Raw genomic sequence first — 23,497 nt, forward strand, 5'->3', positions numbered from 1 at the left:
CAGGCCTCTGGCCTGGAGCAGTCTGAGCTGGGGGAGGGGAAAGACAGCCAAGTTCAGTTGGGGGTTGTGATAATAGCATGGGCTGTGTCGGTGACCTAAAGTGGCCATGGAGCTGTCACCTGAGAGAGGTTGCCAAGAAGCCATGGCATTTGCCAGCCTTCTTGTCCCGGGGTGAGGGAAGATGGCTGAGGAGCAGAGGGAGACACAGACAAGATCATGCTGCATTGGCAAGAGTCAATGAGGACATTACGTCTAGGAGCAGGACTGGAGATATTCTCTAAAATGCTAACGGTGGTTATTCAGGTGGGGTAGGTCTGATAATTGGCTTTGCTTTATTCTGTGTGTTTTTCTCTATTTTGCAATTTTTCTCCCGGGGATCTGAATTACTTACATAGTTAATGTACGTAATAAGAAAAAAATACCTTTTCTTTTTTAAATTGTGTAAAAAGTACGCTTGCAGAATAGGGAGGTTTTCTCTGCGGCCCAATTCCGGGGGTGTTGTGACCAAACAGGCTAAGCTTCTTTAGCATCCTGCCTGCTTGGAGGAGCCTCCACGGACACGGACCCATCAGGCAGCCTCCAGTTTGGGGCTCCTGCATTTTCTCCCTTTGAGCTACATTTGCTCTGACCATGGCGTCCCTCACAGGGACGGGAACCCAGTGGGAAATATTGAAGTCAAGCCCAAGATGGTGGGAGAATAGGAGAAAAAGAAAACTTCGTTGTCTCTGAGATATCTGGAGGACTCTGCGTTAATCCGGTGTCAGGAACTATGTGTGGGATCTACAAAGCCCACTCCTCCGCCATGGCCGGGGCAACTTCTGGAACGCTCCTTAATTAATATCTGCCCTTCCCTGCAGTGGTTTCTGGGTCCCTCATCAGCCAATTGAAATGTTCTCCTGGAAACAAAGACTCGTTCGGAGGTGCTGGGCTTCCAGTAATTTCTTCCCAAGATCTATTTGTCTGGAGAAGAGTTCACGGAATGGTACATCTGTAAATTCCATTTCGTGATCACAAAAACACTGCAGGGGGATGTGGTTGCTACGGTGACAGGGATGGTGCCGCACTATTAATTTGTAGGGAAGGATGGTGGACGTCACTGACCCTCGGCAGGAAGTCTCAGGTTGAAATGACCATGGTCTCTCGCATTCCCCTCCCACCATTTCGGGGTGAGGGGGAGATGGGCATGTGCAGACAGTGCAGAAAATTGCCCAGGACCTCTGGGTTCCCTGCTCGCAGGTCTCTCCAGACGCGTTTGTATGATGCATGCCGTTTCCAGCTCTCCTGGGAGGCTGCGCACATGTGTAGGCTGTGCATTTAAACAAATAAACCTCCGCCAACTCCGAACAAACTGGGGGGAACCAGCTCCCTAAGGCTGGGAGGAGGAGGGGGTGGGAGGCCTCAAAGGGATTTTCTGGCAACTGTGGAGACTTCACAGTTATGCAAAACTGGTGGTGAATTTCCTTTGATCTGAGGAAGATGCAAAGCAGAAAGGAAAAGCAAAGCCTCAAAGGAAAGGCCAGACAAGCCTGTCTCTGTGGATCCTGAGGCAAGACTGTAGTTACAGAACCCAAAAGGGACTTCACCTCCCACGTGGCAGTCTCCAGAGGTTCAGTCTTCCAACCTGACTGGGGCGTACAGCCCATGCCCTCCATCCCCAGAGCCCACAGAACTCAAATCACATTCAGTCCTGTTCAGGAAAGGTCTGAAAGCCAGGCTCAGGGTGTCGTCAGTAGAATAATGGCCCCCAAAGATGTCCACATCCTTTTCTTCTTCTTTTTCTTTAAGATTTTTATTTATTTGACAGAGAGAGCACAAGCAGAGGGAGAGGGAGGGGGAGAAGCAGGCTCCCCGCTGAGCAGGGAGCCCGATGCGGGGCTCGATCCCAGGACCCTGGGATCATGACCTGAGCCGAAGGCAGGCGCTTAGCTACTGAGCCACCCAGGCGCCCCTCCACATCAATTTCTAACAGCTTCTCCCTCCTGCTCCCCATAAAGCGAACGGCCCGGAGCACCTCCCGACAGCACCCCATGGTTGGGGGGCACACCCAGGGCAAGGAGGCGACTCCTGTTCCCCAGGGATGGCTGGTCTGGAAGCTGGTCAGACAGAGGAGCAACGAAGGACGGCCAGAGCCCTGTGGGGGCTGCCTCTGTGTGCGGCCAGGGGGTGGCCAGGGGGCTTCCTAGTCAGGGGGCGACCTGAGAGAACTGGGGAGGTTTGATATCTTGGTACTTTGGGGAAGCTGCCAGACAAGGGGTGAGGCCAGACCTAGGGTAGGAGCTGGGGGTGGGAGAGGAGGTAAGAGACAGGAAATAAACACTGGAGCTTGGTACCTTCCCCAGAGCTTAGACTCAATCCCGGGGCAAAGGGAACCACTGAAGGGTTTGCCAGGCCCAGCTCTAACGTTTGGGGGGCCCCAGGACCAGAGTGTAGAGGGAGGTGCACGTACCACATGTCAGGTCTGAGCATTTACAAACTCTAAGTCAAGCTAACAAACCTTTCAATAAAATATGCTCTAGTCTTTCTATTTTCCTACCTTGATGACAGGCCTTTAGAACACCTCAAAGGCCAGATTCAAGTTCAGAATTTTCAGACTGCTGTGCTGGGACATGGTGGTACCAGGAGAGGCAGCTGGGCCTTCCCCCTTTTCTTTCCCACCCCCAGCCCCACATCCCAGCTTGGGCCATGCCGCTTGCAACAAGGGCTGTGGACACCCTAGACCTTTGTGCTGCCCACCTGCACAGGGACAGACCTGGGGGTGGGCAGAGCTTCTGGAGCCCCAAGTTCCAGAGCATGGTCGAGATGGGGGGCAGCGGCATGTCCTCTTGGTTCCATGGACTCTGTATAATCAAGAATTGTCCGGCCTTTGTCCCTGGTTCTTGGGAGGTCACCTATAAAACCTGGGAATTTTCCGAGGGATAGAAGTATCTCTGACTCATGGCTGGTCCCTCCAACCGTCCGGGATCGTCTGTGCCAACAGGATGCCTCAGGATGGAGGCTGGTCATGTCACAAGACCGATCAGAAGATTAGAGCCCAGCTTCTGGGAAGGGGAGGGGCTGGAGATGGAACTCACCCTCTGTAATGGAATTGCAATAAAAATTTTGGACCCTGAGGCACAAGTGAACTTCCCTGGCTGGCAGTGCTCTGCATCACGTCTGTCGTGTATCCCTGTGCGGGGAGGGTAACAGAAGCTTCACATTTGGGACCTCACAGACTTCACCCTAAGTGTCTCTCCCTGTGGCTGGATCCGATCTGCATCCTTTTGCTATAATTCGACAATAAACAGAAGTTCAGCGCTTTCCTGAGTTCTATAAGCCACTCTAGTGAATTATTAAACATTAGGGGGTATTGGAGCCCCTGAGTTGGCAGCCAGCTAATTAGAAGTGAAGGTGGCATGGGGGGCGCGGGGGGGGGGGGCTCCGTCAGTTGAGCGTCTGACTCTTGGTTTCGGCTCAGGTCGTGATCTCAAGGTCATGAGATTGAGCCCCGCGTCTGGCTCCATGCTCAGTGCTCAGCGCAGAATCTGCTGGAGTCTCTCCCTCTTCCTCTGCCCCTGCCCCCAGCACTCTCTCAGGCACTCTCTTAAATAAATCTTGAAAAAAAAAAGGGGGGGGCACCTGGGTGGCTCAGTCGGTTAAGTGTCTGCCTTCAGCTCAGGTCATGATCTCGGGGTCCTGGGATTATAGCCCCGCGTCGGGCTCCCTGCTCAGCGGGGGGTCTGTTTCTCTCTCTCCATCTGCCCCTCCCCCAAAAAATAAATAAAATCTTAAAAAAAGGAAGAAGTGAGGGTGGCCTGTTGACCCCCAAAGCTGCCGCTGGTGTGTGAAGGGAGGGAGTCTTTTGGAGGACGGGTCCCTAACCTGTAAAATTTGGCACAACTCTGGGTAGACTCCCTGCCCTAGAGGAGGGTTTCCCCAGAAGAGGATCAGAGTGGGGCCTTCTAATATTGGGGCCCAGGGAAGGGGCCCCTCTTGCCTGGGTCTCAGTATGGTCCCGAGTTGCAAGGGATAGCTTGTTTGGGGTAACACCAGGTGGGACAGTGCCCAGATGGGACTGGGAGCGAGCAAGCTGGTCCCAGAGGCCAGACGGGCTCTGGACAAGGGCAGTCAGGGTAGACAGGAGGGACGCTCAGGGAAGCACCGAGGCTCTGCTAAACCATCCTTCAGGGGTCACGGGGCAAAGGCCACGTCCTCAGAGTGGCCAGTTGGCTTCCGGATCTCAAAGCCCACAGTATCTTCCCCACAGAAGTTACCGTTACCTGGAGCATTCAGCTGGATCGCGACCCATCCAGGCCCCTGCTTTCCCTCACGGACACTCTTCCCAGCTCTCAACATAGAGAAAAGCAAAAATTAGATTAAAAAAAAAAAAAAAGAAAGGATAGACTGGAGAGGGCTTATTTGCATTATAATAATTTCTTTTTACCATGCCTAAGTTTTCTCTGTAAATAGCAAGCACCCCTGGGGCATCGAAAATTGAATTCAATTCACAAGATCCTGACTCCCTTCTGCACTGGTGGAGTCGACCTGGACTCGAAATGATTTTGGGGGGAGTGGGAGAGGGAGGTGGAAACTGTTTGTGTCTGACCCACCAGACAGCAGCCCTGACGCATGGTCCCCAGGATGACATTGTTCTGCCTAGGTTTTGTGAAACCCTTGCAATTTCAACTATTATATTAACGGATATATATTTTTGCAGCATTTTCTATTTCTGCTCATGAGCTTTTATTCTTTTCAATAAAGGAGAGTTGTTAAATGCATAACAGAATGTGACTTAACGTTTATAGCTGTCTTGGCAAGGCTCCAGAGATGCGCTGTGGTTGCAGCAAGTCACGGGGGCGTGGCTAGGAGAAGGAACGAGGCAGAGGACCTGGGAAGAGCCGAGCCGGTCCCCCCCCCCCCGCTTCCCCCCCTCGGCCCCTGCCCAGGGCTGGGGAGAGAGCTGGCAAGGGGGTGGGCCAGGCGATCCAGGATTCTTTCCTCTTTTTCATTTAAATGCATTCTCAAGTAGAAGGGGGGGTGGAATCCAGGGCCATAATTTTTGGTTCAGAAAGTATAGGGATTGGGGGTTTTGTTTTTCCTGTCTGTTCTCTGCCTTCCCCAAGATGGACTTATCTTGACTTCTCTTTACAGCCGGGATCAAACTGGTCCCACATATCTGGGATCTGAGCTGCTATTGCCCCCGAGAGCTGAATGTCCCTTAGTGACCTGATCACTGCGGGGGCCCCATGTCCCTGCACAGTGAGGTGGCCAGTGGACCTCTTTTCCTGCCTTCTCGGGAAGGCTGTTTGCAAAAGCCTGCCTGGTGCTTCTTTACCCTGAACTGTTCCAGAAAATACCTTTTCTGACCACTGGGTTGTGAGCACGTCAGTTTAGCACACGCAAGGGGCATTCTGTCCTCCAACCGGGTTTGAGAATCACTCTCTGAAGGGCATCCAGTCGGTCTCCCAGCCCGCCCTCGGAGCGTGAAGTGCTGAGGGTAGAGCTGTGATTTCTCTCTGAGCTTGGGCTGGGGTCTCCCGAGTGGATGTGGGTGGGGGTTGGCCTCTCCCCACCCGTGCACCCCACCCAGCCCGTGTGCAGGAACACCACGCACACACTCTCCCTGCTCACACGGGCCCTGCTGTGAGCACACACACCAGCGTACACCATGTGACAAGTGTTCTGGGGACCGGGACAGACTGTTTGCAGGAAGCCCCACCTGCTGTGTGCTGTCAGACAGCCCCTGGGTGTGCCATCAGCTGGGATTCTTTGCCAACGATGAAGGCCAAATCCTCCCCCCCAGAGCCCGGTTTCCTTGTGCTGTCCTCCATCCTGAGAGGGGCCCCACACTGATTCCTCTGGGCTGACCCTGTCTGTTATTCTGTTCCAAATGCTATAACAAATTTCCATAGACTGGGTGGCTTATCCACAAAATTTATTCTCAGGGCTCTGGAGGCTGGAGGTCAGAGATCAGGGTGCCTGCTGGGCTGGGTTCTGGTGAGGACCCTCTTGCAGGTGGCAAAAGGCTTCTTTCTTGTGTCCCTGCAATGCAGAAAGAGAGGGAGCTCTTTGGCCTCCTCTTACAAGGGTGTAAATCCCATGTACAAGGCCCCACCTCCATGACCTAATGACTAACCAAAGGCCCCGCCTCCAAATACCATCACATCAGTGAGATCCCAAGAGCACCGCAGATTACCCATGCAATGCTAATCTCTGATTCAAAGTCTGCCTCCTGGGGAACCCAGCCCGTGACAGTGGGTGCCAGGAGTGGTCCAAAAACGCCCATGCTTGGTTGGATTTTGGAGCTTGGTCATCTACCGTCTGGTTGGCAACATGGCCCCCAACAGAGGTAGTAGGTGGAGCACAGACAGATCTTGGCACAGGTAACAAAACTTGTTAAAATTTTACCCGTGGTGAACCGGCATAGCCGGCCGGGGAGGGGGGGAGAATGCCGCCATTCGTATACTAGATCTTCCATGTGATAACCATGGAGGAGACACTTATCAAACAGGGACGGGGGTGCTTTGGGAAAAACAGAGAAAAGCTAAGGGTAAACAATGGAGGGCCTTCTTGGGGAGACCTTAAGAGGTGCTCATCTCTTAGATGAAGACCTCAGAAAACCCAAGACTTAACCCTAAGAGTAGCAGAACTCCACAGAAGCCTAACCTCTCAATCCAGAAAGATCTGCCATGCCAAGCTCAGGGCCCTGGTTGGGAAGAATGGACCCTGACACACAGGAAAGGCACATCTGGATTGATGTTCCCCAAAATCTTGAGTCCAAGGTTTCCTCCAAACTCTCTGAGCCTGCAGAGAGGCCCACACCTCACTGCTAAGGGCCAACACCACCATCCACCTCCACCCCTGGACTTGAAGACCATGGAGAGGCCTCTCCCCCGCAAAACGCAAAACAACACACATCTCTTTCAGCAACTACCCCCACAGCCCCTCCTGGCCACCAACAGGCAGGTCAAGTTGCAGCACAGCTCAGCGGAGGACACAGAGGAAAATGATCCCACCCCAGAGGAAGTGGGGGGGCGGGGAGCAGCATGCCTGTCTCTGCAGGAGCCAGACAAGTGCACAGAGAACGGGGTGTCTGATCGAGTGGAGGGAACACACAGCTGGGGAGGGAGCACTCTTCCAGGACTTGGAAATCAGCCCCACAGCAAGGAGCCCAGGAGAGGCAAGCACTAGGGGGACGGCCCTGGAAACACGGGAAGGTGATGCGCACGCCAAGCAAGCTAGAAATGCCAGAATTCAACACAGACAAGGGAAGGAGGGGTCAAAAGGCCAGAGACGTGGGTGTGTTAGAGGAGATAACAGCCAGTGAGGACAGAAACCCAGCCGGTGAGCGTGATCCACATCGGGCCCAGAAGACACAAGGTTTCCGGGAGGAGCCAGAGGAAGGTGCTGTTAAGAGGACGCCCCCGTCCCTAGAAGGCACAGTGGTGTCTCCTCTGTGAGCCAGGGCTGGGGGTGGGAATGTAGCTGCCTCTCGGGCACAGCTGACAGCAGTGGGGTGGGGGAGAGGACCCCACCCTCCGCTCCCCATCCCAGCCCTCCCCAAAACAACAGAGGCCACGTGGCAGCACTTAACCCTCAGCATCCCAATGGATGAAATTATCCCAGGGAGCCACAAGATCACAGCGGCAGCCTGTCCGGTCCGAGCTCCAGGACGCATCTATGGAAATTATAAACGCGTGCACCCTTGCTCAGAGCAAGGCCACTGGCACTGCCACCCACAGCTGTCCTACGTTACGAAAAATAATGCGCAACTGGGAAATGTCCTTTCGGTTCCAGCTGGGACTTTGTGTGCCACACCTACACGGGGACCAGCTAATTATACAGAATGTTTGCACCTTGATTTGACCTACTTTTTACTACTGATTAGGGTATTTTGCAACTCGGAAGGGTAGATGTCAACTTGTAGAAAACTGTTAGCTATGCAAATGATTCTTGTCTAATAACAATTCAAATGAATTTTGTCTGGGAGAGATGCAAATGATTTCTGTCCTGTAGAAAAGCTAATCCCAAAGATTACAGTTTCATTACCCCGGAGGATGTTAACCAGCTTTGTATCTAACACAGCTGTCTCATTCCAGATTTCTCTCCATGCCTATATGTATCCTTACCAGTCTGCTGGTTCCTTCATTAATGAGTTCAATAAGTCTTAGATACATAATCACTTTTCTTTTAAAGATTTTATTTATTTATTTGAGAGGGAGAGAGAGAGAGCATGAGCAGGGTGAGGAGCAGAGGGAGAAGCCGACTCCCCGCTGAGCAGAGAGGCCGAAGCGGGACTCCATCCCAGGACTCCGGGATCATGACCTGAGCTGAAGGCAGACTCTTTTTTTTTTTTTTAAACATCACAAATATGATTTTTTATTTGTCACCATTAAATGTCTGACTTTTAAACAGATTCTTGGACTGGTGGCTCATATCCATCAGCTCGTTCAACTTTAGCACCGGTCTCATCCCCAGTAGCTTTTCCAGAACTACTACCTTCACCATGAAGCTCCATGAGCTTTCCCAGTTCCAAACTTGGGCTTCTTCAGCATTTTTACTTTTCTAACGAAGACATCATGAAGTGGATAAACAGACTGACAAGCCTTTTCTATATCTTTTCTGCTGCTGTCTGGAATCAATTTATTGACCACTTCTTTCAGGTCATTTGTTTGCACCTCTCGGGTCATGATTTCCATCATCTTTTTCCGAATTTGACGGACCTGTTGGTGCTGAGCAGAAGAGGTCATCCGAATCTGATTATTGCGTTTTTTAGTAAAACCAACACAAAATAGACGAAGCAAATAACCATTGGTAGTCTTGACATCAACATGAGCTTCAATCATGGTCTGCCATTTTTTGACTATGGAGCGCATTTTGTCACGGGTAAGATCCATGCCATGGAAATTAGTCAGGCAGTTTTTGCCCTGAACATCCTCAGTAATTAGCTTGAATTTTCTAAACGCAACTTCATCATTCTGCAAATCAGCAAGGCTCACTTCAAAAACATGACCCTTGAGGCCATCAGATGCGATTTTGGTTCCTTGAGTTCTTGTGACTAATATTTTCCCAATATTTCTTATACTGAACATAGCTGGTGCTTTCACATCATACCAATCTTTCTTAGAAAATGGATCAACCACTTTCTTCTTGGCTCCCTTTTTGCTGCCTTTCATAAGGCGCTTGTTCTTGCTGACCGCCATAGCCCTGCTCAGGGAGCCAAAAGCCTGAAGGCAGACTCTTAACTGACTGAGCCACCCAGGTGCCCCAGTACATAATCACTTTATATTGGTATAAGAATCATGCTTTTCACTTTCCAAAAATTAAACTTTGGGGCACCTGGGTGGCTTAGTCGGTTAAGCATCTGCCTAAGGCTCAGGTTATGATCCTGGAGTCCTGGACAGAGCCCCATGCTGGACACCCTGCTCAGCGAGGAGCCTGATTCTCCCTCTCCCTTTGCCCCTCCCCCTTGCTCATGCATGTGCTGTCTCTCTCAAATAAATAAATAAAATCTTTTAAAAAAATAGCAAGGGGGCGCCTGGGTGGCTCAGTTGGTTGAGCGACTGCCTTCGGCTCAGGTCATGATCCTGGAGTCCCGGGATCGAGTCCCACATCGGGCTCCCTGCTCGGCGGGGAGTCTGCTTCTCCCTCTGACCCTCTTCCCTCTCGTGCTCTCTATCTCTCATTCTCTCTCTCTCAAATAAATAAATAAAATCTTTAAAAAAATAGCAAGGTTGCAGGAAAGCAAGTATGATATGAGCTCATTTGGGAAGAAGAAGGAAGGAAGGAAGGAAGGAAAGAAGAAAGAAAGAAAGAAAGAAAAAAATGTCTATTCAGAGTTAGACATCTCTCAATATCCTATATCTATATCTACACACACACACACACACACACACACACACTCTTCTAAGTGCACCTCTGGAAGCCTATGTAAGATGCTGGTAAAAAAAGAATAATGCTGTTGTTTTCTAACATCCCTCCAGAGAGGATGGGTTATGGGGAAGAAGAGGAACATGAAGACATACTTTTTACTGCACAACCTTTGGATTGTACAGTAAAATCCAACAGTACCTGTTGGATTTTGTATCAGTTGCATGTATTATTTATTCCAACAAATTAATAACCCTTTACATGGACAGCTAGGGAAAAGGCTGCCCAGAACAGAACACAACAATCTATGTGTCCTGGGACAGGACAAAGGGCTACAGCCCAGAGCCCCTAAGGACTGGATTCATCTAGATGTGGGACTAAATCTGTAACAACTTTTTTCCTAAGACGGGTTCTTGAAGTGTAACGAAACACAGTAAGATTCACACTTTTTACACATCCTGTTCTATGAGTTTTGACGAGTATATGCAGTCACGTGGCCACTACCACCACCAAGATATAGAGCATAGTGCTTCGGAGACTCATCCACATTATTGAGCAGACAGGTGTTCTTGCTTTTTTTATTGCTGTGTAGGATTCCATTGCGTGACTATACCACGTTTTGTGGCTTCCTTCTCCACTTGATGGGCTTTGGCATTGTTTCCCGTTTTTGGTTATTACGAACAAAAGCTGCTTATAAACATTCTCATACAAGTATCTATGCCAACATAGATTTTCATTTTTCTTTATTTTTTTATTTTTTTAATTATTTTTTTAAAGATTTATTTATTTATGTATTCATGAGAGACAGAGGAGGAGAGAGAGAGAGGGAGAGAGAGAAGCAGAGGGAGAAGCAGGCTCCCAAGGAACAGGGAGCCCAATGCGGGACTCGATCCCAGGACCCTGGGATCACAACCTGAGCCGAAGGCAGACGCTTAACCATCTGAGCCACCCAGGCGCCCGATTTTCATTTTTCTTGAATAGGTACCTGGGAGTAGGATGTCAGGTTTATGCTAAACATGTGCTTAGCTCCATGAGAAATGTCCAGATGGGTGGTTTCCAGAGTAGCGTCACCTTTTTGCCCTCCCGCCACCTATGCATGGGAGTTCCTGTTGCTGCATCCTCACCAAAACCTGGTTTTGTCATTATTGTTCTAATAGGTATGTCAGGGTACCTCACCGTAGTTTTGATCTGAATTTCTGTGATGACTTATGATGTTGAGTGTTTTCATGTGCTTGTTGGCCATCTACATCTCTTCTTTGGTGAAGTGTCTGTTCAAAACTTTTGCCATTTTTTCACTGTCCAATTGATTGCTTTCTTTTTATTATGAGTTATGAGAGTTCTTTGTATATATCCTAGATAGAAGTTCTTTATCAGACATGTGCTTCACATAGATTTTCTGTTTCATGACTTCTTTGAAGACTTCACTGTCTTTCTGCAACGAACATGAGGGATTTGGCCCACCTCCTTCTCTTCCCTGTCTGTCTCTCAAAGTTTGAAAGTGATTGTTGTTGTTGTTTTATTGCTATCATCATCATTATTATTTTGGTTCTGTTGAGCACCTTCTAACTCTAACATGTGGACCTGTTTCATGTTGCATCACGGTCAACAGTATCTCTCGATCCTACTTTGTCACAAGGCTATGTGCACACCCACCCCCCCTTCTCCCCATAATCTTTCCCACTCTTTCTGACAACCACATTTTAATTTTTACAAAGTTCTTAACATCTATACTCTGTCTCTGAACCAAGCGTTTTCTGCTTTATCCATAGTTTGACTTTAATCATGTCTGTATCATACTATAAATTCTACAGAACACCACTACCCCCAGGAAACCTCAATCTCAGAATCTATGTTCCTTGAGTGGCAATCTTGACTGACTGTCTCTGGCCTAGGGTGACCAATAATCCTGGTTTCCAGGCTTAAATGTCATAAGCCTTTTAGTGCTGAAAACAAGAAAGCTACCCAGAATGAGTTGGTCACTCTAACCTTGAAACTTCCTTTGACTCCTCTTTCAGATTGGATCCAGTTTTCTGGATCCTGTATGTTCCTCTTTATTTATTTCCCGATTTCTCTGAATTATATCATCCAGAAACTTTTGAAGAAAGGGTATGTTGAAGATAAACTGTGTCCTTCCATGTATGAAATGTCTTTATTTTGCTCTAAGGTTTATTGACAGATAGTTTAGCTAGGTATAGAATTCTAGGTTGGGAAAATTTTTCCCTTATAACTTAGAAGGAATGTTCCATTTTCTCCAAGTATCTGGTTTCACTGAAAGGTAGTGAGGCGCTAGTCTGACTCACCTTTCTTTACTGAGCCTGTTTCTCTTTGCTTTTATGTTCCCTACCTGTTCTGCTAGTTCCGCATTTTGCGATGATTTATTTTCTAGTGCTTCTATTAGACTTTTAATTTTAGCAAGCATATATATATATATTTTAATCTCAAGAGCTCTCTAGTTGTTCTCTGGTCTTTTTCTCCCTAACCAAACTGAGTCCTTATTATATATAAGTAGAACATTTTCTCTAATCTCTCTGAATATTCAGCAGAGGTTTTAAATGCTATCTGCCCTCCCATGAATCATCTCTGCTTTCTCTGGCCAGTGTCTTTGTTGTTTTCTTGTGTCTCCCTTCAGGCTGGTGGCCCTCCTCAAATGCCAGATGACCCTCTGTGGCTCATCATGTATAACAGAAAATGCCTAGGTGGCAAGTTGGTGTTTCCTCTGCTATTGGGTCACTGTGCCTCCCTATCCCCTCTGGAGTGAGAATTCTGTATAGGCTAGGGTAAAAGCAGGGTTTATTTTTAAAGCCCCACCACCAATTCCCAGGACTGGATGGGAGGGCTTTGCAATCTCCTCCTGGATGCCACCATCCCATTGGTGGCCTTGCAGCTCAGTGGCCTTATCTTCTCCAACAGTTGTTTCAACTTCTTTATCAAGGAGGCTTCTAGGTTTGGGTTGGATGAAAGGTAGAGGAGGTGGGAGGGTCAGCTACCACTGGTGTGGTGTCTCTTAAACAGACCTCCTGTGACACCCCTGTCCCAGCAACCGAGTTCTCTTGTGTTTTACAACATCTGTCAACCTGAGCCCAGAGTCTCTGGGGGGCTCTGTCTGTGGCCAGCTGCTCCCCCATCGTTCTGCAGCTCCATCACGGTAAAGTCTGGGCTGCAGTGCCTTCCACCAGCGTAGCCCAACTACATTGTCTCTGCCAGGGATTGGTGACCCCCAGCCGCCAAGGCTCTTTGCTGCTGTGGGTGAATTCCTTTAATGCTCACACATTTGCATTTCAGTGAGGACTTGGAAGATGCTCACGTGCACAGTCCTCAAAATGGAAGCCTCATCCCAAGATTGAACGGGGGCTTGACAGGAAATAGAAGCTCTCATAACACAAATGAAATTGAACATTTATTGATGCTTGCAACCCCCCAGGCACAGTTATTCATATGCTTTATGTCATTTATTTTTTGTTATTTCTCGTATCCCCACCTTACAGTTTAAAATTGAGACATAGAAAAATTAAGTAACTTGCTCCCATTCATGTGGCTGGGGAAAGGTGGAATCAGAATTCCAACTTCAGGCCCTTTCGACTTGAAAGTTCAGATGCTAACGGCTCTGCAGCCTCCCCCGGGCCTTGTAGGACCATCATCATTGGGCAACACAGCCCGGCCTTCAGACACCAGCGAAGTCCACACCAGGCTGCAGGGGAGATGGAGCACCCAGGCTCTGTGTCCTCAATCCCCACCCACGTTTGTGTTCCAGGGAAATTGTGAGCCCCGGGCTTACTCCAGGGATGTCAATGCCCTCAAAGAGGGGCTCCCAGGGAACCATCTGACTAATTCCGGGACAGCTGTGGAGCAGCAACCATCTCCTTCTTCTCTTCCTGGTCATTAATACTCCTCAATGAGAGCCTCACTTGGGGCTGTAGGAGGAAGGAGATGAGATCTCCCACAGGGTGGGTGCCTGGCTGGGGCAGGGGGAGGCGGATCCTGGGCCTAAGGCAGAGCTGTCCACCCCCCTCGCCCCATTCCCCACCCAGTCCTCAGGAAACACCATCTGATGAGTGTCAGGGTGGTAGCTACTGTGTACTGAAGACCCACGGTGGTCACATACATTAGTTACATCATCTCTACTTTCCCAATAACCCTTTCAGGTAGGGTCAGTCATCCCCAATCTTCTCTTTTTTTTTTTTTTTAAGATTTTTAAAAAATTTATTTGAGAGAGAGAGAGAGAGATAGAGACAGAGCATGAGCAGGGGGAAAGGGCAGAGGGAGAGAGAGAGGCAGACTACCTCCTGAGCAGGGAGCCCAATGCAGGACTCGATCCCAGGACCCTGAGAGCATGACCTGAGCCGAAGGCAGATGCTTCACCAACTGAGCCACCCAGGCGTCCCCATCCCCAATCTTCTGATGAGAAAATTGAGTCTCAGAGGTTAAGGAACTTGTCCAAGACCACCAGCTGGTAAGTGGCAGAGCCGGACTTTCACCCAGGTCTAAGAGGTACACACGGCAGGGTGCCCTACACACGGAGATGGGATTCCCACCTCTGACACAGCCTGACTCATCCCTGAGGGGCAACCAAGCCCCAGAGGCTGAGCTCATGAGACCCCCAGCCTGGGCATTCCCAAGGCCATGGTTGTGACCCTCAGGAATTTTGGAAGGTGAATGCTGGGCACACACCTCCCTCCCCATACCCATTGTCCTGAGACACAGCCACATTGCTATTGGTCAAGATTCTGGATCCCTCACCTGCCTGGCCCTGCTGGCTGCCTATCCCTGGCCCCAGCCAGGCGTGCAGCCTCCAGCCCCTGCAGCACCAAGCAGGGCTTAGTGCAACATTTCATCATGTTTGCAGAGCAGGGGGTCTAGCAAATGCAGCCTTACAGTAGGTGGAAAAAACCCAAGGAAGGGAGGAAGGATGTGAAAGAAAAGGACCAAAAAGTAATGTCCAACTTTTAAAGGGACACTGTCCCTCCAAGTAGTCAGAGAGATCACTTTTGACAAGCACCTTGCTCAGTGCCCCCACCTGCCTCACTTTCCCAGCAGAGGTATGTCCCCAGTGCCCAAAGGGGGTGGTCTGGGTCAGAGGTAGCTCAAGGGGGGCCTGGGGGGAGCAGAGGGGCAGTAGGTTTGGAGGGGCTGGAGCTTCCACAGAGTCACTGGGTGGGTGGATGGCACCAGACATTAGCTCCTGCTCCAAGCCAGGCACCTCCACGCTGAGCTCATTAAATTCCCCCCAAGCCTCAGGATGGAGATCTTGTAGCTCCCACTTCACAGACAAGCAGGGAGAAGCCTTGCTCTGGGAAATTTCCATCCTCACCACCAAGGGGGGGCTCCTCTGGGAAACCTCTCGCCCTGACTCCTCCTCTCCTTACCCCACCTGGGAAGAGAGAAGAAACGGGTGGGAGTGGGCCTGGGCGCCCCAGCACAGCTCCTCATGCATAAAACCGGAGGGACCTTTTCCTCAGCTGCTAATCAAAACCTCTGAGCCCAAAGATTGCAAATGAAGGGCCCCTGTCAAGTCATTTCCCTTGCAAACGAAGTGGCTGCTCCCGTGTTTTTTCCTCATTAATGTTTCATAACACAGCAGCTGGCCAGGAAGCCTGGCTGCTCTGCCCGCCCTGGCCCCCCACCCCTGCAGCTAGGCCCCCCACCCCTGCAGCTATTCGGCTCATTTCAATTAGCTTGAGAGTCCCTAGTAAACAGATGAAGCCGATCCCTGACACTATGCCTCCCCTCACCGGGCCCAGGAGACTGGACTCCTGCCCCCTTGGGATAATTAGCAGATTTTCAAGGCTGGGGGCCCCAAAGCCCAGCCCGGCTGGGGAGATTAGGCAGGGAGGTCAGTCTGTGCTAGGTCTCCAGCCTCTCCGAAGTCAAGGGACTGAGTCTTTGTGGTGGAGTTAGGGAGGCCGGGGGCTGGAGGGTGGGGTATCAGGGAGCTCAAAAGGGGCACACACACCAGATCTGAAGGCAGATCCCAGTGGGGCCCTCGTGGACGCATCTCAGCTTGCAAAGCTCAGCCCCAAATAAACCCAGAGATGAAGAGAGACCCAATTTACTCCCTCCCTCCAAGTCTCCTGATCTGTAAAATGGGATAATAAAATTATTGCCTTTGTGACTCTTGATCTTGGGATCGTAGGTTCGAGCCCCACAGTGGGTATAGAGATTACTTATAAAATAAAATATGTTTTAAAAACTATCTGCCTTGTAGGGCCGTTGAGAGGGGTAAATGACATGATCTGGGTATAGCTCTTGGCTCAGGATCTGGCACTTAGAAAGTACTCCCTAAATGTTAGCCACCATCTGTATTAATATTCGACCAGTGTTTCCCCTAGTACCCTCACACCAGCACTCCTGGGCACAGCTGTTCTGTTGTAGAATCAGCCATTTAGTAACCACAGGGCCTGGGATGAGTTACTTAACCACCCTGTGCTTCAGTTCTCATCTGTAAATATTGTACCCATTTTGTGGATTTGGCTAATAAATAACAGAGCTCAAGTATTCTTAGAGGCACATAGATTGTAAAGCCAGAGTCCTACAGCCAAATCCTGGCCCCAGCTGTGTGCCCTTCTGCAAACTGCTTAACCTCTCTGTTCCTCAGGTTCTTCCCCTATAACATGAGTGATTATAATAGTACTCATCTCAAAAACCATGAGACATGGCTAAAGGATAATTTTTAGAAAGGCAAAATCACAGCTTCATCAAATAGAAAATGAACATGTGTCAAAGATTTTCTTGAACTCATTAATTCACGAGGGAACCAAGATGTTACAACTGGTTCAAAGGAGAATTTAAAGAACATAGGTATGCAGACGGTCAGGAATATTGCAGTGAACCTTCCAACACAAGCAAAACTGGCCACGGGGCAATAATCTACTGCGTGCCACCAAACTCAGTCATGTGCATTTTTACCGACACGATGATTTGCATTCTTATCTGTTTTCTCCAATACACAGAGTTGTAAAATAGCTCAAAGATAACAAAAAAGCAGAGATGACCCCACAGCCATGCTGGACAGGACACCTGGTTATAGGGTGGGGGTTTTTTGTTGGTTGCCTTTGTTGCTCATTCCAAGATCTTTCTCTGCATGGAGTTAATCTACGCAGAGTGACTGTGTATCCAGTAAATGTTATCTAAGTTTTTCTAGAAAATAATGTGGAAATAAATGGCGACCAACCACACAAGAGCAGACAAATACTAATGATTCAGTCCGCTGGAGTCCCATCGCTTTCGTCTTGGCAAAACTCGAAGGCAGGCAGGGGAGTGGAATGCTTCCTGGTGGAACAGAAGGAAGGTCTCAGGTTTACCTGGCGGAGGCTGGCAGAGGCTGGTGGAGGCTGTTGGAGGCTGGTGGAGGCTGGCGGAGGCTGGCGGAGGCTGTTGGAGGCTGGCAGAGGCTGGTGGAGGCTGGTGGAGGCTGGCGGTGGGCAAGCCAGGCGCCAGGCTTCCTATGAAATGGGTTAGAGGTGCATATTTGGCTTTCTCTGGTTGGTCCTAAGTAGGAAGGGGGCACAAAAATTAGGGAATCTGACGGTTATTAGTGAAGTCCTGGTTGTTTGGGCTGATGGTGAACAAGGGGTTTTGTTTGGCCCCTGGCTTGGTTGCTGGAGAGAGTGGTCGGGGTTCCTCCAAGGCTGACTTGTAGCGGGTAGGCAGGCTTCCTGGGCTGGTGACTGCAGACAGTGGGTTGGTGTCCTGGGCTGGTGACTGCACTTGTGGGTCAGAGTTCTGTTTTTGCATACAGTCTGGCCATGGTACATCTGTGTTTTCAGTCTTTCAATAACCACAGTGCCTGATGCATGGGAACCCTCCCCAGCGGTAATTACTATCAGCTGGTACTCGGTTACACACAATAACCAATTCCATCTGGTTTAGGCAGACTCAGGAGCTTGCTGCATTGATAGCTTGGAGCCTGTGGGGAGGCTGGAGAACCAGATGGGGGAGAAGACAGGGGCCGGAGTGGCTGCAGGCCTATACCTTAGTTGGAAACTCTGTCTCCTGTCACTCTTGGAGATAAGGTCCTGGGAGGGCCAGGGCAGGAACTTCTGATCTGCTTTGGGTCATGTGCCACCAAGAAGGCCCAGCAAGGGAGAGAGGTGTCTTCCCAAGGAAAACAGGGATGTTGTTACCACAAAAACAAAGCTTAGACAGCAGGCCATCGGGAAGATGCTGGTGTCCACTCAACGACCCCAGGACGTGAGTGCCATGGAAATGGCCACATTTCCGGCCAGGGCATGGAGGCACACAGAAGGTAGGAGTCCAGCTCAGGTCTGCCCTTCTTCAGAGCCCAGCTTCTTCCCCCCACGGCACTGAGCCCTGGGTGTGCAGTGAGCCTGGTGGTCCCTCCCCGTCGGGCTCAGCAAAAATCCCAGCTGCCCTGCCCAGCACGGCCCACTGAGCTCTCTCCTGCCTCTGGACTCAGGTCTCTCCGCCTCAGTGCTCATCCATGTCCCTCACTGCCTTGTGCGTGGCCTCCTCGAGCCGGGACCAGCTCTTGGAGGTCACCTCCCTGTAAACGCCCCAGAGGCGGTGAGAATGAAGTGATAGCTCTAGACCCTCCCCTCCTGCCACAAGCTGGGGCTTGAGGACTCTTCCTGGGGCTGCAGCCTAGGCTCCATATTTGGAATTTTATCATAACTGACTTCCCTGAAGGATGGAACATTGCGCAGCTATTGAAAGTAACATCAACCACTGGGGCGCCTGGGTGGCTCAGTGGGTGAAGTGTCTGACTTCAGCTCAGGTCATGATCTTGGGGTCCTGGGATCGAGTCCCACATTGCGCTCCACACTCAGGAGGGAGTCTGCTTGTCCCTCTCCCCTCCCCCCCGCACTCGTGCTCTCTCTTTCTCTCAAATAAAGAAAAATCTTTACAAAAGAAAATAACATCAACCAAGACTTTCTAAGGCAAAGTAAAATGCTTGTGATAGGCTATTAAGGAACGTAGGGAAGAAAAGCCTCCTCCAGCTGGTCTCCAGCTGGGGTCTGTATGTTAGGCTGACAGAAAGCAGATTCACAAGGGGAGAACAAACCGGAGTTTATTAACGTATGGAAGTACCCAGTGAGGAACAGCTCAAAGTGGGTTGGAACTCGGGCTTATACAGCATTTTAACAAAACAACAATGAATCCATAGAGAAGTGACAAGACCAAGGACTCTAAGCGTCCAAGGGCTATAAATTGTGGGACAGCAAATATCAGGGGGAACCAATGGAAGACAGGGGGCTGGCTTCAGCGAGGTTAGCTAGACTCCTCTGGGCGTCTCCGGACTGGTAAGGGTCTAGAGTGTCTCTGGTGATTAATTTATGTCCTTCCTGGGAGAGGGGAGGGTGGGCACCTTTACACATTCATGTCCTGCTTTTAGGCAAATAGGGAGAGAGCAGAGAGGTTTTCTTGTGTCTGCTCCTTCTCAATTGCCTTCAGTTCAAAATAATCCTTATGCCAAAGTGGCATATTTTGGAATGGCATACTCTGCTACCCTTCAGGAAGAAGGACTAGAAACAAAACCACAGAGATGAGATGTTATCAGCTGTGCAAACATATCTATGCAGGCACAGAATATTTGGGAGGATGTATGTTAAAATTAACAGTAGACGGAACGTAGGTGGTTTTTGTCTGTACTGGTCTAGATTTTCCAAAGTTTCTATGTGTAGTGTTGTAGACATTTGTCATTGTTTTCGGCTGCCCAGCATCTGACCCCCTCCTTAGTCTGGGAACATGCCACCGTTGGCAGAAGTGGGCAATGCCCTGGTCGATTTCCCAGACATCCTTGTAGCGGGAACTCGGGCTCCTCATGCTGTTCCACCAATCAGAGAGGAGACTCCCCTGCAGCTCCACCAATCAGAGAGGAGAGTCCCCTGAGGCTCCACCAATCAGAGAAGGGGTCCCCTTCCTCGGGAAGAAGCAGGACCAGTGATGGGCAACAGTGGTAGTGAGTCCAAGGCAGCATCTGTTATTTGCAACTAAAAACTCTGATTTTAAAAAACAAAACAAAAACTTTAAAAGGAATTCTTGAAATCCAATGGCCTGTGAGCAAGGAACTGCTCCTTACAATCACAGCAGAGAGCAAAGGACAATGAGGAAGGTGTGTGGGAGCCAGTTTAGTAGGGTTGTTCATATTCTTATTGTTGAGTTTTAAGAGTTCTTTGTATATTTTGGATCACAGTCTTTTATCACATGTGCCTTTTGCAAATATTTTCTTCCAGTCTATGACTTGTCTTCTCATACTCTTTGATACAGAAAACATTTCGCTAAATCAAGTTAAACGTTACTCCAAACCCTACTTCTGAGCAAGAAGTTTGGACTTGGTCACTTTTTTGTGCCCCCATCTTCTTAGAGGTCACACAAGAATGGGGAAGCCCCCATCTCTATCCCCACATTGTTCCCATGGAGATGCTCATCATCTAAGATCCTTGTGGTCCATTCAAAGACAGGCAGCGGTATGCCTGGACCTAAGCTTGGGTGTGGGTACTCCTTAGCCAGGGCTCCCAAGGCCAGAGCTCTGGGGATCCGTCCTCACATCTGGGTGCCATCCCTTCTGGGAGCCTGTCATATGTCTGGGACCCAGGTTTCTCCACCCTTGGAATCATCCACCCCAAAGCTCTGATCCTCTTCCTTCCTGGGGAAGCCACCTCCCACGGTAGCTACTCTCCCCATTCCCCAAGCCCCGGGGCTGCCCACCCCTCAATAATTCAGTCTTCTGGACTCAACGAATACCCCCCCTGCTCTGTGTTGTCATCACACCAGGGCTGCATCTCTTATGATGGGACAGGAAAGTCACTCATCCATCCCTCCCTGAGGGCAGAGCTGGGTCTCATCTCCCCAGCTTCTGACATAGCACCTGGCACAGATGGGGCACAGTGCATTCCCCATCACCCAGCCCCCAAATGAATGAGCAAACTCCAACTCAGGGTTGTTGCAGGAGGGTCCCCGCCCTTGGGAAGCTCATAGGCTGGCTGGGTTGTGGATAGGTGCTGGGGCCCTTGGCCTTTGAGTTCACCCTATTCCCTAGACTCCACTTTGTGCAAATTGCCTCTGCCTCTGTCCACCCCCGCTGGTTGGAGGCTCCTTTGAGATTCCTCTCGCATTTTCATTAATTTCTATTGAATAATTAAAACCAGGAAATTAATACTTTCAGCCTAAACCTGAATTGCAGTGTGTGCTTTTCAAAACTGTAATTCTGCTGGGGCATTAAACATTCAAGTGAGCCCTCCTTCTCCAGAGACAGAGGGGACAAAGCTGCGTCTTGAGGGCTTAACACACAGTGCTTGGCTCTGGTTGTGCCCTCAATCATTGCTTTTTAAATAATGAAAGGATGGTTGGATGGATGGTTGGATGGTTGGATGGATGGATGGATGGATGTGTGGTTGGATGGATGGTTGGATGGATGGTTGGATGGATGGATGTGTGGTTGGATGGATGGATGGTTGGATGGATGGTTGGATGGCTGGATGGATAGTAGGATGAATGGAAACAAGGATCCCAAAGGCCAATCCAGCTGTTTGGAAGCTTCCAAAATTAGAGATGACACTTACAACTTTCTGAGCTAGAACCAACTTTGTTTCTTTTATAAAATAGTATTTGAAATTGTAGGACACCAAGAGGCTGAGAACCTGGCCAAAAAGGTTTTGCTTTTCCTTTATTTCCTGTCCAATGCCACACCACCACCAAACTGGATGTCACCTGTCCTGCTTCCAGCCTTCTCCCAGAGGTAGGATTCGGTTTTTTTTAAGATTTTATTTATTTATTTGAGAGAGAGTGTGTGAGAAGTGGGGGGTGGGGGTGGGAGAGCAGAGAGAGAGGGACAAGTAGACTGCACTGAGCAAGGAGCCCAACTCAGGGCTCCTCTCAGGACCCTCAGATCATGACCTGAGCCAAAACCAAGAGTAAAACACTTAACCACTTAACTGACTGAGCCACCCAGGTGCCCCCAGAGGTAGGATTCTTAAAACAACAGCGCTGTCCCGGGCCCAGGAGTGTGCTTACTGATGAGGGGGAAGCGGGGAGGTTGGGTCTGCAGTCCTCAGCACAGCCCCCTTTGCGGACAGCCAAGCGACCATGCTAGCAGATGTGGAGACCCTTCTAATCCCTTTTACTACTTCTCCCACTCCTGGCAAAACTTGGGGGTCCTCAGTGTCATCCCAACAAGCTTTCATTAGCTTTATTTGGGGCTCAGAGGGATAAGCATCTCCTGACTTTAAGAGAAAGAGCTACAAGGGAGCAGGGCAGCTGCAGATGGTCCACATTCTCATGGCTGATCTCTGGGGGGGGGGGAGCTGGTACCCTCCTATCTCCTGTTAATTCCATCCTTTCCCCCAAGAGAAGGGAAAGGATGCAGTCATTATCCATAGTGACTCACGGCCTCATGTAGTGCGTTTTCCCAAGGGGGCCTCGACAGGAAAAGAGGCTGATGTAGCCAGGGAAACGAGCTGAGGACCGAGTTGGAGAGAGATGGAGGCAATCCCTAGGGGAAGGTACCTCCCAGACTGACTTTGGGGGCTGCTGGAGAGATGGGAGATGCAGAGGGAAGGGTTCTCTGGGCTCCACCATCCTTGTTCAAGCCTGGGATGCCCACATTCTTACGGTGCAGTCCCTCACCTGACCGATCATCAGAAGCCCTGGCAAGGGTTCTATTACAACATTTCTCCCTGCCATTCAAATGCCTCTCCTTGTGGTGATCGACCGCCGTACCTCAAGGGTCTAGTCCAGGGCCAGCATGGGGCTGGAGTTTCGGGTGGTCTGTAGAGACAACAGTGTCTGATCACCATTCTCCCTCTCTCTGGCTCTGCTGCATCCATGCTAGTCCCTTTCCTCCATCTTGCAACTGCCTCAGAGCCTTTGCACAGGCTGTTCCTTCTACCTGGGATGCTCTTCCTTTTGGCTCACTTCCTCGAGCTTCCTGCTCAAATGTCATCCCATCGAGAGGTCTTCTTATAAACCTATAACCATCCCTCTCTCCTCCTTGCTAGAGATTTTCTCTATAACAGACTTCACTTACTTCTGGAAGGCGTCCTGGCTGTTGAGGAAGGGGGAGAAAGAGGGGAGCATTAAACACCCCACCGCAGGCAGCATCGAGGGGGTGGGGGCTACCTGGGGGCTAGTGGGCCTGGGACGCCAGGAGCTGGGCTGGGCGTGCCATGAGGCCGGAGCTCCAACAGACAAACTGTGTTCTACCAGATACAATAGAAGCTCCATGACATCAGGCATCTTCTTTTGTGCACAGCAGCATTCCCAGAACAGTGCTCGACACCTAGTAGGTACTCAATAAACACTTGCTCAATGAATGAATGAATCACCATCACTGGCTAGAGAAGGAACACGGGGCATTGAGTCTAAGACAGGAAAACCTCCCTTTGTCCTTAGCAGGCACACAGGGGCCAAGTGGTTTGAACTTGGCACCAGGGGCTTTGTCCTGCCCCTTCGTGGAGGGTGGCCACCTGCTTCTGGGGCCTCTGGTTCCATCCCCGCTGGTGGCCACAGCCAGCCCTCTCACACCTGAAGACCCACTCTGATCGTTGGGGCCTCACTCCCCTGGACCCTTCCCATGCTTTCCGGCTACACCCTTACTCACGTGATGAGGACCCTCACTCCCACCTTTCCAGGCCCATCGGCAAAGTTGGGATCAGAGGGACATGTGGGGGCACCCACATTGGGCAACAGAGCCAGC

At 50.1% G+C, this 23,497-nt stretch overlaps 1 pseudogene; it reads right to left on the reverse strand.

Annotated features, from left to right (window-relative positions):
• Positions 1 to 8,339: 8,339 nt before the first annotated feature.
• LOC112814328 (small ribosomal subunit protein eS1-like) lies at positions 8,340 to 9,179 on the reverse strand (annotated as a pseudogene).
• Positions 9,180 to 23,497: the final 14,318 nt, after the last annotated feature.

This window comes from Callorhinus ursinus, unplaced genomic scaffold (assembly GCF_003265705.2).
Source record: "Callorhinus ursinus isolate GAN/ISIS: 27379988/994484 unplaced genomic scaffold, GSC_fseal_2.0 scaffold68, whole genome shotgun sequence".
Classification (NCBI taxonomy): domain Eukaryota; kingdom Metazoa; phylum Chordata; class Mammalia; order Carnivora; family Otariidae; genus Callorhinus; species Callorhinus ursinus.